This window comes from Rattus norvegicus, chromosome 10, assembly GCF_036323735.1.
Source record: "Rattus norvegicus strain BN/NHsdMcwi chromosome 10, GRCr8, whole genome shotgun sequence".
NCBI classification, from domain to species: domain Eukaryota; kingdom Metazoa; phylum Chordata; class Mammalia; order Rodentia; family Muridae; genus Rattus; species Rattus norvegicus.
In genome coordinates, this window is record NC_086028.1 from 107,280,811 (window position 1) to 107,298,147 (window position 17,337).

Here is a 17,337-nt window from a genome sequence, read left to right on the forward strand (position 1 = left end):
CACTCACCTTTTGCTGAGTATTTTCCACTCCTTGATTTCAGGTGTTTTTAACTGACCTCCCTCCCCCACCGCCCTTAACTCTGCTTCTGTGTCACCTCCCACATCCTCTTGGGGGCCGACTGTCCCTTCTCCCTGTGTGGGGACCAAACTCCTTGAGTCTATGCTGCCCTCTCACTTGGGCAAGTCCTATCTTTGCTTCTACATTTCCTTCCCTCTTCTCTCTAACCTCCTGTGTATCTTCTTTTCTGCATTTCGTAGTCGGCGTGGACAGAGCTACACTGACACCCAAACACTTGAGCACACATTTGGCTGAATGTTACGTTACAGTGCTTTCTTCAAAGGAGAGACCTCACTTAGCAGGTATTCTGACCTGAAGAGTGGCATTTAGTGAGCATTGTCTCTTTTGAGGCCCAGCCTTGTCACCATTTCCCTACGTGGCCTGGCATCTGTGGCCTGATGGTATCCACATGCTCTAGGTTTTGATTAGGGGCAATCTGTAGCTTTATTAGAGTGTCTTTCTCCTTATATTCTCAGTTTCCTTAACTGTATCTTCTGGCATTTCCACGAAGCATATTCCACAGTGAGGATCTCTGGTTTCTGAGGGTTTTGAGTGGCCCTGCTTTGATACCTTGTTCTAACTGCTCTGAATATTTCAGTGAGTTTCTCACAGGATAGGAGGGCTTGGGGACTCTATGTAGGGATCCAACTCTGTCTGCTTGTAGAGTGGGGCTTCTTAACTGCTGCTGGTTGAAAGAACTCTCAGAGTTGATAATAGCCAAGACCTTGGGCTTTTGATGGGTTCTGTTGTGTAGGCCAGGGAGTGGCAGTGCTTTGGTCCCTCACAGAAGGTTCATATGCTTGTAGCCTCCTAGTGGTTCTTTCTGTTGCTATGTTCCCTGTCCTCTTTGACCTCTTCCCTTATGCCTTAGAAAGTGAAGGATGGGGCTGGAGAGATAGCTTAGCATTAAAAACACTGGCCGCTCTATCAGTAGACCTGGATTCAATTTCTAGCACCCACACGGTGGCTTGAAACTACAGTTCCTGTCCCATGGGATCTGATGCCCTCTTCTGGCCTCTGAAGGTACCAGGTATGCATGTGCAGGCAAAACACACACTGATTTAAAAAAAAAAAAAAAAAAAAAAAAAAGAGGAGCTCTTTTTTATGCCGTTAGTGAGGTCTGAAGCCTTATGTTTGGTCTCAGTCCTCTACATGACCTAGATGTCTTGATGAAGTTTCTGAGGAGTGAGTAAGATCTTAGGGGAGAGGACTGGGAGTGGCAGTTGGTATCTCCTGAGCATCTCCCATGTGGGTCCTTGTGCTGAGTGCTACTTGCATCATTCCTGTAGTCACGGGAACTGCTGAGCACCTGCTTCATAGAAGGTCAATGAGCACAGAGGGGTTAAGTAACTTGACCCAGGAACCTAGTCTGGTAGGTAACAATTTCATCATGTGACATGTGAGGTAAGCTGGGGTATAGAGTGGGTGTTTGGGGCAGCTGGCCCCACTGGACAGCAGCATCCCAACCGGATATGCAGACAGGTGCTGTCGGGTATGGGTAATGCCGTGACTCTGCTCAGCTGCATCAGAGACTCCTTTCCTGGGTCCCTGCGGGAACCGCCTGTGGCACGCTGTCCTGCAGGGCATGGAAGGCAGAGCAGTGTGGTTAGGTTAGCCTGGGAACTCCTCCACAGCACGGCTTGGCTCTTACTTCCCTTCCTGTCCCTTCAACATCGTCTTACCTGTGCTTGGGCTAAGCTGACAGTCCCCTGCCATGCAGTGCAGGGCTGTGCAGTGTGGAAGCGGGTCAGCAGTCTTGCCAGGTCTGTTGAGCAATTCACCCAGCAGCCTCTCTCACAAAACGTCTTTGAAGGAGGAAGGGAAGTCACTTATATTTCCAACCTCCTTACAAATAGTCACAAGGTGATTTTCCTGCAACTTTTTGTGCTCCTTTTTCGAGGAACATCTGGAAAGTAAAAAGGAAGTGGAAATTGTTCTAGTGATGTCACAAGCCTGGCTTCAGCTTCCCAGTGCTCTATAATGCCCCAGGGGCAGTTCTAGGCAGCAGGCAGCTCACTCTGAGGCTCTCTACTCTGGCCTCCCCTAAACTTGAGCTCTACGCTGGTGACATGATTGGGTCCTTGGGTGATAGGAGGACAACAGCAGTTCCATCCTGCCCAGTTCCAGATTCCTAGGGAGTGCACATGGTTCTGGGGTTTGTAGCAGCCATGTACTCCAGAGCTTTTTAAGAGGAATAAAGAGCAGAAGGCCCAGGGCCTGTCCTGAGACTTAAGAGTCTGTCTTTGGCCTTGCCTCCATGGCTTCCTTCCCATTGAAGAGGGTATCTATATTTTAGGGTTTCTTAATTGGAACTTCTTTTTGGTTAGGATTGTAGTAGTGAGAGACTATCCAGGGAAACAAATTATTTTGCTAAGCCCCTAATAGTCCTGGTCTTGAGCTAGCTCTGAGGTGATGGATGGCCCCCATCCCAGCTTGCCTTCATCTGCTTCCCAAGCCTCTCTCCTATTCCATTTGTGTTAAGGTAAGTCCGGGCTAGACTGTGGAAAGCTGTTCCTAGTGGTCTGGACACTTTCCTAGACTTGGGTTTGGCCTTAGGCACTGCTCTTGTTTTGCTCAAAGCCACAGGACAGACATGGAGCTGTAGCCTAGGGGGCAAGTGTTGCCGTTCAGTAGACAGAGCTGTTCAGAGCTTCTGTAGGCCCAGCAGGGCATCTGGCCAAGATGGGGATGGTCCACTTTCCTCCCTCTGTGCTCTTACTGCCTAGAACCTCTCCAGGATTGGCCAGATGTGGGCTGTGATCACTGATTACTGACCAATGAGGCCTGTGTCCCATCCCACAGCCTTACGGGTCCTTACCTGCCACAAGGTAGAAGGTAGTGGAGGTCAGTGGAGCCCTTAGTGCTGCCACACAGACTGCAGGACTCAGGTCTGAGCAACCTTTTGACACTGGAACACAAAGTTCTTGTCTACAGAGTTTATGCTCAAGAACCTGCAATTGAATTACCAAAAGCAATGCAAAACAAAACACCAAAGACCACCCCCCTCCAAAAAAACACCCCCAAAACCCCAACCCAAACCCAAACCAACAAAACGTCTCAGTGTTTTAAATAGGGCTGGGGCTGCACTTATCATTCTCCCACCTCCGTGGTTGTGTGTACCCCATGGGCTGCTGTTGCTTGAACATGCCTGGTGTACTGGGTTCCTTATTTTAAACAAAACTAAGACTGTCCGTGGGCTTTATTTACACTGTCACCTAGTTTGTCAATTCAGAATTAGCTGGGCAGTTCTAGTGAGGTAGGGCCAAAGTGTGTGAGAAAGTTTTACTGTTCATGTGTTCCCCGGAGAGGGCGATTGTAGAGTTAGGGAACCTGATGGCTGTGACACCACCACTTAAGTTTTAATTTCTTGATTAAGGTGATGCCACTGTAGGCTTTTACAGACTGGAGAGACTTTATTTTGTTGAGTCTGATGTACTCAGGCCCATGAGGGTGAGTGGTGTCTCGATGAATGGCACCCTGTGGTGGGAGGCCTGGCTGCACCAGAACGTGGCCTGTGGGCAGCTTGTGTAGGGCACATGCTCTCCGGCTCTTCTGCCTCTGAGCTGTGTGCAACCAGGTTCCCGTGGCTCTTCAAGAGCCCTCTGGGCGAGTGATTGAGGGTGAAAGGCTTTTTGTTTGTGTTTGTGTAAACAGTCCCTTGTTCTTCCCGTCCCTCCTGGTGTTGGTTGGCACTGATGCTCTGTGTCTAAAGGGAAACCTGAAACTCTGCGCAGCGCAGCGGCTGGCTTTGTCTTTGATTGGGAAACTCAGTTGGGGTTTGTGAACTTGGGCCAAGTCTTGAGGATTCCCACCGTTTTCCTCACCCGTCTGTTCTCCCAGGCCAGCAGTGCAGCTCTGGGGCCTTGTTTTCTGGCCCTGCCTGGGACTTGTTGGTCTTCCAGGTATAGCTCGGGACTTAGATGTCCTGGGCACATTTGCTCTGCTCACAGCTATGCACAGAAGTTAGTTAAACTGAACGGGGACAGGTAAAGTTAAAAATTGACACAAAGATTTCCTTTTTTCTCCTCGTGCTACACATACTATCACTGTAAGAAATATGATAGTAATACCCTCAACCCTTCTTCCCTGACTGGCCTCTGCAGAGTGGATTATCTGCTGTCTGCTGTGTCACTCTGTTCACCAAGCTTTATCGTCAAGGTTATTCTTTCTGTTTGGCTGCGTCCTGAGCCTCTCACTTTCAGTTTGTTGCAGTGAGAGTCTTTTACCTTTTACCTTTTTTTTTTTTTTTCAAAACATTCATTTTGATCTGCCTCCTCTTCTGTTTTCCTATGTAATGTTTTTCACTGCTTCCTTTCTTAACTTTGTAGACCAGGCTGGCCTCAAACTCAGAGATTCAACTGCCTCTTAACTCCTGAGTTCTGGGATTAAAGGTGTGTGCCGCCAAGCCTGATAATTTCATCTTTTATTTAAACATTTCATTTAGTGTTCTACAAAGTTGTTCTTTGTGTATATATGTGTGAATGCACACGTGGGTTTACACGGCATGTGTAAACACAGGAGTGAGGAGGCCAGAGGCCAATCTCTGGTGTCATTCCTTGGGCACTTTTCACCTTTTTCTTAAAGATTTTATTTTTAAGTTGTGTATATGTATACAGGTGCCTGTGGAGGCCCAGAAGAGGGTCTTGAATTCCCACCCAGCATGGGTGCTGGGAACTGAACTTGAGTCTTGTTCAAGAGTCATAGGTGTTTTTAACCACTGACCGGCTCTCTGGCCTTCCACCCTGTGTTTTGAGACAGGGTTTCTAATTGGCCCGGAGTCTCCAGCAGGCTAGTGTGACTGTCCAGTAGTCCCCCAGCTTTCTGTCTTCATCTCAGCACTGGGATGACAGCACGTGCCACTATGCCTGCCTTTTTCTTTTTAATATGGGGTTCTGGGGATTGAATCAGGTTCCCTCACTCTCTTGCAAGGCTTTCCTTTACTAATCGGACTGTCTTCTAGACCCACTGAATCAGTGACACGTGGGGGGTATAGGGTGGCTCAACCATTGCTTCTCTCTTGTTCCATCCCAGTCACAGTCGCCTAATTTCCCCAACACCGCCAGCAACTGCCGTTTACTTTCTGTCCCTGTGAGTTAGTAAGTTAGAACTTTTGAATCTGGCTTCTTTCACTGAATACAGCGAATCCAGAGCCCACCCCCATGTGTCAGAATTTCATTCCTTTTTAAAGATCGGGCACAGTGATGTTTGGGTTGTTTCCTCCTCTTGGCTGTCATAAGTAGTTTTGCTGTGCGCACATCTACAGCAGTATTGGCCGAGTGACAGTTCCCCCGTCTTCCCGCTTGGTACATACCAGATCACATGACAGTCCTGCCCACCAAGCTACTTTTCACAGCACTGGGCCATCTTACGCCTCTAGTAGTGGTGTGCCAATGTTGGGGCCTTTGGAGAAAGGAAGCCAACGTTTATAGCCAATTCGATGGGTATGGAGGAGTATGTTGATGTGATTTTGGCTTGCCGTTTTGCCTCAGTGACAATGATCTTGAGCATCTTCTCACATACTTGTGGCTGTGTATCTGTTTAGCCAAAAGTCTTTTCAATAGATACATTTCGTTTTGGCTGGATATAGTATAGTAGCCCATATGTTATCATCTCAGCACTCAGGAGAACACCCTGGTCTACCTAGTAAGATAATGTCTCCAAAGAAACAAACCTCGAACAACTAAACAAACAAAACAAAACAAACAAACAAATAACAGCCCTTACTTGGTGTATATGTATGGGTGGAGGGGATGTTGAGAGACATTTGTGTTTTGAGAGAGGGTATGTTTCTTGGATGACCTTGAACTTGTGATCCACTTGCCCCCGTCTGCCTAGTGGTAGAGTTTCAGGTGTTTACTGACATTCCTGGGGAGTGTACATAGTATGGATATAAACCCTCACTACATACATGATTGCATGGCCACTGGGGAGGCAGGACATGGGCAGCGACTTGGGCTTACCCCATGTTGTCACCAGGCAGGTGTTAGGCCATAGGGAAGCCCGGGGACACTGCTCCAGGGGGTGGGTGTGGGGGTTTGGGGGGGGTGGGAAAGTGCAGTCTGAGGTGCAGGACAGCTGGAGTTGGTTCCAGAATCCCCAGACCTGCAATAATGAGGCTGGGGCTGTGGGGTTCCCAGGTTCTTGGACTCCCAGAAGAGCTGAGAACAGAATCTGGGCCTGAGGGCTGGATCTGGCTCAGGGGTGGGGGCTGGGGGTGGGGGAAGGCAAGGGGGGAGGAGCTCCAACTGGTCCCATGGGGAGAATCCTAGGCTTGACCACAGGAGTTTGGCTTGAGCTTGGTGTCTGTGGCTGGGCATGCACAGAGGCCTTTTATCCGAGACTAGGAAGGTGGCTTTGTAGGGGAAGGCCTTCTCCATGGCTCCCCATAGCAGATCCCTGTGAAAAGAGGCAGTCCATGGTTTTAAGGTATTTATTATTATGGTTGAAAATGGATGAGTAAAACCATACCCACTTCTCAGGGTGGGCCTGAGATTAAATACCTTTTGCAGGGAGGAGTCTCTGGGAAGGAAAGCTTATTGGCTAAGCCCTCCAGGGCTTTAGGTACCTCATTAAAATGGAGATCTGTCTTGAGCCTACAGGAGCCCACAGGTCAGGTCCTTTCCTACCTGTGGGGGTTTTGGGGTGTTACCCTTACATGACTGATGGCCACAGATCTATTGGGGGGCTGCAGCTAGTGACAGGGGCCTGGTGTCTGGGAACAGGCAAACTTGTTTGTTTGGTTCCCAGACACCAGGCCCCTGTCACTAGCTGCAGCCCCTACCATCCCTTCAGGGTCCCTGCAGCTTCTAGTCTTAGCTCAGCCGGGAACCAAGCTACCTTTCACAGCCCCACACCGTTGCTTTTATTCCCTTGACAGTATCTGTGTTAACTTCAATATATATTTACCATTCTCTGTAGTGTCTTTTGCTTGTCAGTATGCATATGAATATCTAAATACATGCACAAACGTATTAAGAATGGGCTTTTAGTTGGGCAGTGGTGGCACACACCTGTAATCCTAGCGCTCGGGAGGCAGAGGCAGGTGGATCTCTTCAGTTTGAGGCCAGCCTGGTCTTCAGAGTGAGATCTAGGACAGCCAGGGCTATACAGAGAAACCCTGTCTCAAAAAAAAAAAAAAGGGGGGGGGCGGCTTTTAACTGGGATTGGTGGTTCACACCTTTACTCTGAACAATTGAGAGTCAATTTCTATGAGTTCCAAGGGTTACATCGTGAGACCCATCTCAAAAACAGCAAAGCAGCACTCCAGACCTTTAGAATGTCTCTAATCCTTTTGCTTTTATTTGGCAATTACATAGTCAGAGTTGGTATTTTGTGTGAACTAATGTATCGTCCAGTAAGGGAAAGTGTTAGCATGTCAGGGTGGTATATGCTCCAGTTTTTACTGCTCAGGCGTCTGTAGGAGCCATGTGCATTATAAAACCTCCCAACTTGTGTTACACGGTTTGTTGTATTTATTTTCCAAAGTGGAAATCAGCTTAGGGCCAGACCTGACCTGTGATATCTGAGCATGAGTGACAGTATCTTGGCTTTGCAGTGCACTCAGGGTGCCTAACTACCCACATCTTTCTGTTATTTTAGACACTGTGGTGGTGTTTATGCCGTTGGATGAAAAATTTAAATCTCATTTATTTTTATTTTGTATGTCTTTCATGCATGTCCTAGCACACATGTGGAGGTCAAAGGACAACTTTTTGGGGGTGTTTTCTTTGCTTGTATCATGTAGATCCCTGGGCAAACATCTTTACCTACTGAGCCAACTTGCTGACGCATTGATGAAAAATAATTTAGTGAGAAGTCTTGCTACCTGATCAGAACCTTCCACTCCCTGAGCTTACTTTCACACTATCCAACCCTGCCTCCCGTGTTTTCCTAGCCAGGCTTCCTGGTGGTGGTGGTGTGTGGCCTACTGCGTTTACTGGGGAGTTGTGCAGCCGATTTTGCTGGAAGGAGAACACAGGTTCTAGCACGTCAGGCTAGCTGTGGCAGCAGGACACTGAGACTGGGCCACAGTTCCTGGTGCACTTGACAGTCATTCTTCATGTGCCCTTGTGGTAGTTCCGTGTGTTTTGTTCTCTGATCTCATTTTTATGCTTGCTGGTCTCTGTTGTTGTGCAAAGGACTGATTGTGAACAGACCGATCTAGTTCCTGATACCCAGTTGCTTGCTTTACCCAGACACCTTGGGCTCGTGGGGGTAAGGGGAGGGACTTGAGGTACATCTAGCCAGTAGATAAGAGTGGAACTCAGCTTCTACAGGGAATCAGGGCTTTGTGTTTGATCTTGAGCCCAGGTGTAGTACACTCACATGTGGCCCCATAAGGTGATAGTGTCTCCAGGGCTGTGTCTTCCATGTACCTCAGTCATGTGTTACTTTGACAAAGTACCTGACATAAAAGATTGATTGTGGCTCAGATTTCAGATATTTCAGTCCAAGGTTGGCTGGACCCATTCCTTTGGCTCAAGACGAGACAGAATGTCATGGTGGTGCAAGTCTAAGGAGGAGGAAGGTATGGCTTGCTTCATGGTGGCCAGGAAGGAGGAGGAAGGGAGAGAGAAAAAGAGAAGGGTAGGAGGAGGCATTTGACCCTTAAAGATCTACCTCCTCACTGACCTATTTTCTCTAAAAGCTTCTACCTCCCAACGTTCCTCTTCTTCCCAATAATGCCATTAAATTAAATGTCCATCAGTAGATTAGTTCGTTAAGTCAGCACCCGTATGATCTGGTCACCTCTCAATGATTGGCTCCACTGGCAGGAAACCTAGTCTTCAACACATGAGCCTTTTCATTTGGTTGTGACACTTCTAAACCATAGCCATCCTCCTGCAGTGACTTTAGTTTTCCAAAGAAAATGAGCGCTGTGGAAAATGAGTGTTGTGGCTGCCTGTGTGCTGTTCCTGCAGATGGTAGGCATTTTCTTTTGTTTAATCCAGTCCCTGTGGTGAATACAGGTAATGGGGGTTAGAATTCATATTTGCAGATACCAACTGAGCATCCTTTGGAACTGGTAACCAAGGCTGAGTGCCAGGCAGTATGGTGGCGGAAAACCTGAGACCTACTCAGTGGGGCTCTACCCACCAGGTCATGACCAGGAAAGCTGTAGACACGTGGAATGATGACATCAGAACCTCTCCAGTTCCTTAGTTAAAGATGGGTACCAGGCTTGAGATTAAACCATGTTAGGTGTGCCCTCCATGATCCTGGGCCACTTGCTTCTCCTGGAGTCCTGTGTGTCTCTTGCAACATTGCCTTGAGTTAGGTAGGGCCCATCTCTGACACTTCAGTCTCCTGGGATCCTGCTGTCCCTGAAATACCTGTGATACTCCCAGAGGCTAGAGCCAGGGTCACTGTCCTGGGCCACTGGTGGCCTGGGCCTTAGAGCTGGGGACCCTGGCTGAAAGTCAGGTAGGACTGGTCTCAACTTCCTGTGTTCCTGGTTTAGCCTTTAATCCTCCGGGACGCTGCTTTTGCTTCTTTCATGCAGCTGGGCTTGACTCTGTCATTAGCTGTGGGTGTTTCTGTGCCAGCAGCACAGCATCAGCAGAGGAGCACACCCTTAGTCCTGGAGGCACCTCCTGCCTCGTGGTTATGCCATGCCATGTCCTTCCTCTGTGGTGACCTGCGGTGGTGGTTGTAAGCAGGAACTGATGGGCCCTTGCCTCTGTGGCAGCGGCTAGGGTGATAACAAAAGGAACCAATGGCAGAGATAAAGGGAGCCAGTGCTAGGTCTTGTTGGAAATGGTCACTCGGGGATTCTAGGAGTGTTTAATTGGCAAAGAACCAATAGGATCACTGGAAAAAGGACCAGTGTAATACTGAGTACTAGCCTGGAGGGGCTTGACTTGGCTGGAAGTCAGCACTTGAGTGGCTTTGAGAGCCAGTAGTTAGAGATGCTGGCTGACTGATGATGGAGAAGGTATCGAGTCTTTTTTGTCAGCCTGGTGTCTTTTTGTGTGCCTTTGGTGGGCACCACTAAACTCCTGTCAGGAGCCCTAACCACACCCCAGTGGCCATGCTTGTTGAGGTACTTGTGTTTTTGGGCAGTTGTGAGAAGCATATTCCTTTGACCTATGTTGAGGAGTCTGTGTTCTGTTTCCCTGAGAGGCTGCCTTGACCTTGCTTGGATATCCCAACTTGATTTTGCTTGGATAATACAGGATGAGGTACATGGGGGTGTTGGCGTGTTTAGTAATGGAGATCATAGAGAAGAGGAGGTGCAACTATGGATTCCCTGCTCTGGGCATGTGATATGGAGCTCATGGTGGGTGTGCATGTCCTATCATGGGCACATGAAATATGGGGTCCATGGTACTGTGTATCCTCAGTCATGGGCAGTTAGTTAGGATGGGGTCTGTGGGGGCTGTGTACATGCTCTGACATGGGACAGTATGCACATTCTGTCGAGACAAGTAGGATGGAATCCAAGGGAAAGGATGCCTTGGAAGACTTAGTCCAGCATGGACGGAAAACCCCACATGAGCTTATTGTCTTGTCTAGACCCTACGTTTAGGCCTCAGTTGTCCTATACTGGTAAAGTGGGGTTTGGTGGGAAAGGAATCGGGTGTTCCATGGATGTCTGACTTTCCCCTCCAGCTCATCTGTCATCTCTTGTTAGTCAGTTGCTGTCAGAGCACCTGACAGTACTTGGACACCATATTTCATTTGTGTCCTCTTCCAAAGACCCTTGTGCTGTAGAACAGCAACTTGCATTTGAAGATGACTCTCCATTCTGGTGAAAGGGCGGACAGCATAGACCTGTTGTGCCACTTTGGTGGTAGCTGTTACTTCCAGGGTGTGGAATATGGGTAGGAGGTGGCTACAGTCTTGAACTGAGAGATAGGCACTGCTGCCTTTGGTTAGCTGGTGTTAGTAATGCCTCCAGGTAGGGTGCTCCTTCTGGAGAGAAGCACACACCCCTGGGGAAGGTACTGGTGTTCTTCAAGGGACAGAACACTTGACTTCCCCCTTGTCTTGAAAACTCGCATGGTCACTCTTGGTATCTTCTGCCAACTCCCTGGAATATGTGGGGGCACAAGTGAACTCTTGCTGCCTGTCCTGTCACCTTAACCGTGTGTGTGGGCTCTCACAGAAGCTGTTTGATTTGCTTGGTTTTGGTTTTGTGTTTTTTTTTTTTAAAGATTTATTTTATTTATTCCATGTATGTAAGTACACTGTTGCTGTCTTCAGACATACCTGAAGGGGACATCGGATCCCATTATGGATGGTTGTGAGCCACCATGTGGTTGCTGGGAATTGAACTCAGGACCTCTGAGTGCTCTTAACCGCTGAGCCATCTCTCTAGCCCTGGTTGTGTTTCTTAAAGACAGGGTTCATTCACTGGCTCAGGCTGAACCAGAACTCACAGAAATTCATTTGCCCCGGCTTCCTGAGTGCAGGAATCACAAGTGTGAGCTGTTAAGCCTGGCTTCACGTGGAGGCTTTTCTGTGCATGCTGGGACAAAGCTGTGTGGCTGGATTCTCTCAGACATCTTTGAAATGTAGCCTAGTGGATGTTTTCTTGTTGTCCTAGATCCCTAATTGCTCACTGATGCCGTCTTCATGTCTTCCTGGTAACATTTGGAGAATGGAGAAGCAGGGCCTTTGGCCTTTCCATTCAGGCAGGTGCTAGACTGTGCTTACTCAGTATGGCTTTTCAGAGTTCTGTGCTTCTGTGCTTTTCTGGACATAGCGTCAGTTCTTTTGGGCTCCTATAACAGAACACCTCATACTGAACAATTAATCTGTAGACATAAGAAACTTACTGCTTGTACCCAGTTTGGAGCAACTAGCACAGTTGCTAGTTCAGTTCCAGATGAAGCAGCTAGCACATTGTGAGTTAGACAATGTCCCCTTACTCACACTTGGTATGTCCTTCTGTGAGGATGGGCTTAAGACCTTTATTAGGCTGCCTTATCGTACACTATTCCATTTTTTGGTGGGTTCTTTATAACCTGATCCTAGGTCACATTGTACCAACACTTCAGTGCTCATAATTCAAGACACTCTAAGGGGGATACTCTAAGTGCAGAACATTGTTTCCTCGCACCGCTTGTGTGTAGGTATTTTGGGGTACTGGGAGGGACATCATTGTCATACCTGCACAAATACAGCCTGTGCTGGGGTCAAGGCACTGCTGGTGTATACAGGTGGTATTCAGGCTGCCCTTTGGCACTTCTTAGGTGATCTCTGTCTTGTACATCCCAGGCTTTTGCTTGGGTCTCAACTTGCTTTGACTTCAGTACTAGTCACTCTTCATTGCTTTGACAGTTTACCTGAGAAAAGTTAGGAATGAAGGGTTTTCTTTGGCTTATGATACCAAGGTGTCAGACTGTGATCAGGTGTCCTGTGGTGTGATGCAAGCCATCATGGCAAAGGAAGCTGTTCTGCTATGGTGGGGGCCAGGAGGCAAGCACAAGAGAGAGTGAAGCAAGATATGTAATCTTTTAAAGCATTTCCTCCTGACCGTGCATTGTGGGGTCTTCAATATCCATTGATAGAGTTAGCACCCTTGCGATCAGTCCTTTGATCTCAGTATGAAGCCCTCAGCAATCTCTGGGCATATACTTCATATCCAGACTGTAGCACCTTTTTTCTTTTTCTTTTCCATCCTGAAGCATTTAACAGGTTTACAAGATTACAAAGAAATGTTTAGGAAGGCCCAGTGGATTTTTCAGAATTACAGTGTTGGCTTGGGCACAGACTGTAGCTAACAGAGATTCCCAGACGAGTGCGTGTGCGTGTGCGTGTGCGTGTGCGTGTGCGTGCGTCTGTCTGTCTGTCTGTCTGTCTGTCTGTCTGTCTGTCCAACAGTCCTGGCATGCATCAGTCCCAGTTGTAACTTTGCCTAACCTACCCCCACAGCTGAGATTTTAATATAGTATCACCATGAGAATTGCATTCCCTCAGTACCCCTCCCATGTCTCCCCTCTGTCATCTACTTCCAGTCACACCCCTCAGGAGTGTTGTGTTTATAGGTGCCCATACTTCTTACCACCTGCTTTACGGATTTCGTCTAATTCTCCTGCTGATAGGGATGGAAGTGGTTATGGGCATTTCACCAATGTGTTTCTTGTCATTGTTCCCAACAGAATCCGTTGTACCAACCAGGAAGCTAATGTTGGGTTGGGCTTAGAGTTTCTGAGGGGTCCTTCCCTAGTGAGACTTCATCTAAAGTGGAACTGTCTTCTCCCGTGACTGGATTTCTTGGGTGGAAGCGTGTTTGGGATGAAGGGCACCGCCTAATTGATAACTGTGTACCTGCCTGTTGGAGTTTCTCATGCGATCTTCAGGACACCTGGCTGCGTTGTGTGAAAGATGGGCCTTGGCTCTTGGCTGTAGTTGTGGTGTTGCTGGGGCCCAGATGAATGTAGAACCTTTTTCTGGATTAAGTGTGGGCTTAATGTAATGGCTGCTTTCTAGGTAACCCCTGAAGTGCCTTTGGAGGGTACACACCAGGTGACATCTGAGACTGTGCCTTGCAGCACTGGCATGGGGTGAGTTGTCCCACAGTTGAGGGTTCTGTAGCCATAGGCCAGATGCTGCTGCTGCTGCTGTAGGTTAGGAGGCTTCTCGGGCCATTCTGACATGGTCTGTGGGAAATCAATCCAGAGGTCTATGGAGCTCGGTGTTCTATAGATCTTTCTTTCTGTCTTTAGCACATTCAAGAGGCATTTTTCTTGAGCCAGTTGAACTACATTCTTAAGGATAGTATGATGGCTGTTGGTACAAGGGGCAGGTCCTGCAGCCACACCTGATCCCGGAAGCTGGACCTCTGAGGCTCAGGCTCGGTGGGCAGGCTTCTGGGTCTGAGTGTGGCTCCACTCATAGGATGAGGTGCCTCAGAACAGTGCATGAATTTGGGCATAGCTTGGGAGACACTGCTCTCTGTGGTGTGTTTGTCTGTCCATGGCCAGCATTTTACCTATTGTTGGCCTCCTAGACTGCATTAGAATAGTTGATATTTTCATACTGTCCTCTTAGGATTGGTCACACCACTGTATACCTTCATCTCTGCAAGTTCTTTACCATCGAGTTTGAATTGGGAAGGTCGAGCAAAGCCTGGGGTTTGCACTAGACACACCTCAGGAACCTGTACAATCCACAATTGCCCAATGCATTAACTTGTTTTAAATTAGTATGGCTGAGTGGCTGTCAGGAGATGTAACCTTGTGGTGATTTTATGGGTTGGTTGTTTCTGCTTATGTAGATGATAGCTGAATCTTTGTGTCCCTGGCTTACAGGCTCTATGGACCCTGCAGTGAGAAATGTGGGGCTCTGGGGGTTAAATCACTGCTCTCACCTGGAGGCTGCTGCTTCCTTAGGCAGCCTGTGTTAAACAAACGACATGCTGTCTAGGGTGAAGGGTGTTTAAATTACCTTGCTGGACTCCCAAGTTGCCAAAAGGAAGCCCTCTGGGGTATGATATATATATTTGACATGCATTTGCAGTGTGTAATTGGAACCATGAGAAAGGTTTTTGTTCAAAGCTATTGAACAGTTTCCTTATTTTAAACCTGTTGGATCTGGAAAGAGCTGTTTCGGAATTTCTGTCTGATAATGATTATGTAAAGGTTGAAGGCCAGGAGTTTCCTGTTCCAAATCACCATCCCCCTCCCCCGAGCCCAGCTTTGTGAGTGCCCAGTGCCCTTGTAGCCACTAAAGATACTCTGACTTCTGTTTCCTAGAGCCCTGAATATCAGAGCTGGAAACTCAATGCCTTCCTTTCACATGGAGAGGCTGGACAGCTCTATAGAGCTCCCCCGCCCCCCAGAAGCAGCAGAAGTGGGCCCAACCTGTCTGCGCATGCCCGGCTGCTGCTCTCACCACCTTAGGATGAATCAGAGGCAGCAGTCTGGCTTCCCTATGTTTTTGTTACAGGCTCAGTCATTGCTGTCTTTCCCACGTTGTCCTTTCTACAAATCAGTTCCTTTCCAGTGATCCATAGCATAGCATCCTGCCCTTACCAGGCCAGCCTCCGTTTAGCAGCCAGTCGTCGGTGCCATATTCTTTGTTAGCTCCTGTGTTTGCTGTGCATTTGTGGAGGATGTTTTTAAGTATCGAAGTACATGAAAAGCCAGGATGCTGTCCCTGAAGACTGCTGGCTGGGCTGTGGGCCAGAATAGGAGGAGGACAGTCAAATGACAGGCAGCATTGGCATCCATAGGTGGCTGTGGGGCCTGAGGCCCTGATGAGCTTTACGTTCTGCCTTTCTAGCCTAGAACTGTAGAAGGACACAGGCATAGGAGTCTCAGCATATTTTGACATCTGAAGGTCCTGGCTCTATCTGGAGATAGGCAAGAGGTGAGTGGGTTCTTGGAACCTGCAACTCCTGTGGCCTCTCGGTTGGGATGGGCAGTTGGAACCAGCAGATATCCTCCCAGCAGATACCCTGAACAGTAAACAGGATTACACTCTGAGAAAGTCCATCAAGACATACTGTTAGTGGATTCAGACCCATCACTTGATTTTCTTATGTCTGCCTATGTCACAAGTTCCTGAGAAGGGATAGATTCCAAAATTATCTTACTTCAGTTTGGGGACAGAAGCCTGGGTGCCCTGGCTGGGGTGGGTACTGTGGTGTGGGAGATCTGTGTCTGGGGTTGCTCTTGTGTGGCACCAGTTTCCTGGCAAGGTGTAGGAGAGTGTGAAGTGGACATTGAGAATGCTGACACTGCCACTCGTAGTTGTCTGTCTGGAAATTGGTTTTGTCCTGTGGAGTGATAAGTTGACACTTAGAGAACACATTCAGGTTTCCCTGAGGCCAGAGGCTTGCTGGCTGGCCTTGCCCAGAGCATCTGGGCTGTGGTGCCTACTGAGCTCCAGGGAGTCCAGCTGGCAGTGACACTGCGCATATGGACACTGCCCTCCCACAGGTGCCACAGCCAATTTTCTTGACATTGTTTGCTCCCTAGTGGGCAACCCGTTAATTAACAGAGTTGTGAATTTGAGCTATATACTAGCAAACTTGGAGTAATTCCAGGTCAGCTAGGCCTGTTTCAGTAGAACAGAGGACCTTTTCAGCATAGCAGATTGGATATAGTTCTAGTGGAGATAATTGTAGTTATAATTTCTAATCTGTGGCACCCAAGGTGGTTTGCGTGTGCCTGTTTCCTGGGGTGCAGAGAGGCCTTGTAGGATAAGGGAGTCTCTGGGACTTACTCTGCAGTGGGAGTTCTGGCAGAGAAGGGGACTGTAAGGCCAGTTGGGAACTGGGTAGGAGCTGTAGGGATCTCAAGAATGATGTGAAGGAGCTAGCCGTTGTGATCACAGAGCGCCTCTGGAAGGATGGGAGGTGGGGCTGGGGCCCAGCTGTTGGAATGGAGGAGCTGCTTCTGTGGATGGGGCTGACTCAGAGCTTGGCTGTGGAGAGGCCAGGAATAGCTGGCCCTTACTGGGCCCTAAACTATGCCCAAGACTTCAATGTGGCCACTTATATGAGAAACTGCTAGGAAAATGGGCTCTGTCTTAGACATCTAGAAGCCACAATCACATTCCTAATGCTGCAATATTCAGGGACTGAGACTTGTCAGGGGATAGGCCTTATTTGGGGTTCTTAGCAGGGCCAGGCTAAACAAAGGATGTATATGTTCATTCCTCTTGCACTTGTCCTGTGCACATTTTGCAGCCTCTGTGAAATACCACAGGTATGTGAAATAGATTCCATTGAACCATAACTATTTCATATTTATATAGAAAAATCCTTAAAAGCAAAAAGGCAGGATTTGGTTTTGTAACATTAATAGTCCTTCAGAGTTTTGTTTGTTTGGTTTTTTTCTTTTTGCCTATATATTTCTAGGTCTATTTTCTGGTGGATAATTGCACATGCAGGAGATGGGCACCTCACATGCACACACCTAAGTGGTACCACTCCTCACACTGTTGGTGGACACAGGGTTGGGACTTGTGTGTGGTAAGGATATAGACTACAGGCTCTGAGGGCGGCATGCATGCAGTCCTAGAGTCAGTGTGCTCCATTTATCTTGCTTTTGGAGTCCCTGGACACTCACATGCCTTTTGTGTCTGCTGCTGGTATTTGACTAAATTCCTTGATTTATCTGTCAGCTGTGAATCTTCCCTTTATGGCCTTCAGTGCTTGTGGCGAACTCCTGCCAGTAAGGTTAATCACGTGTGAGACTCTGCATTCAAATTCCATTGTCATATCTAAAGGGACAGAGGAGCGTCCTGCTCTCATCATAGCTCTGGCAGAGTCTATAGCAATGTGTTCCTTCACATGACAGGGGCTTCCATCTTTAGTAAGCAGC

At 48.1% G+C, this 17,337-nt stretch overlaps 1 protein-coding gene across 5 annotated transcripts in view; it reads left to right on the forward strand.

The window, feature by feature from the left end:
* Tbcd (tubulin folding cofactor D) overlaps positions 1–17,337 on the forward strand; it is a 156,773-nt gene that overhangs the window by 65,185 nt on the left and 74,251 nt on the right. The window lies entirely within an intron of this gene.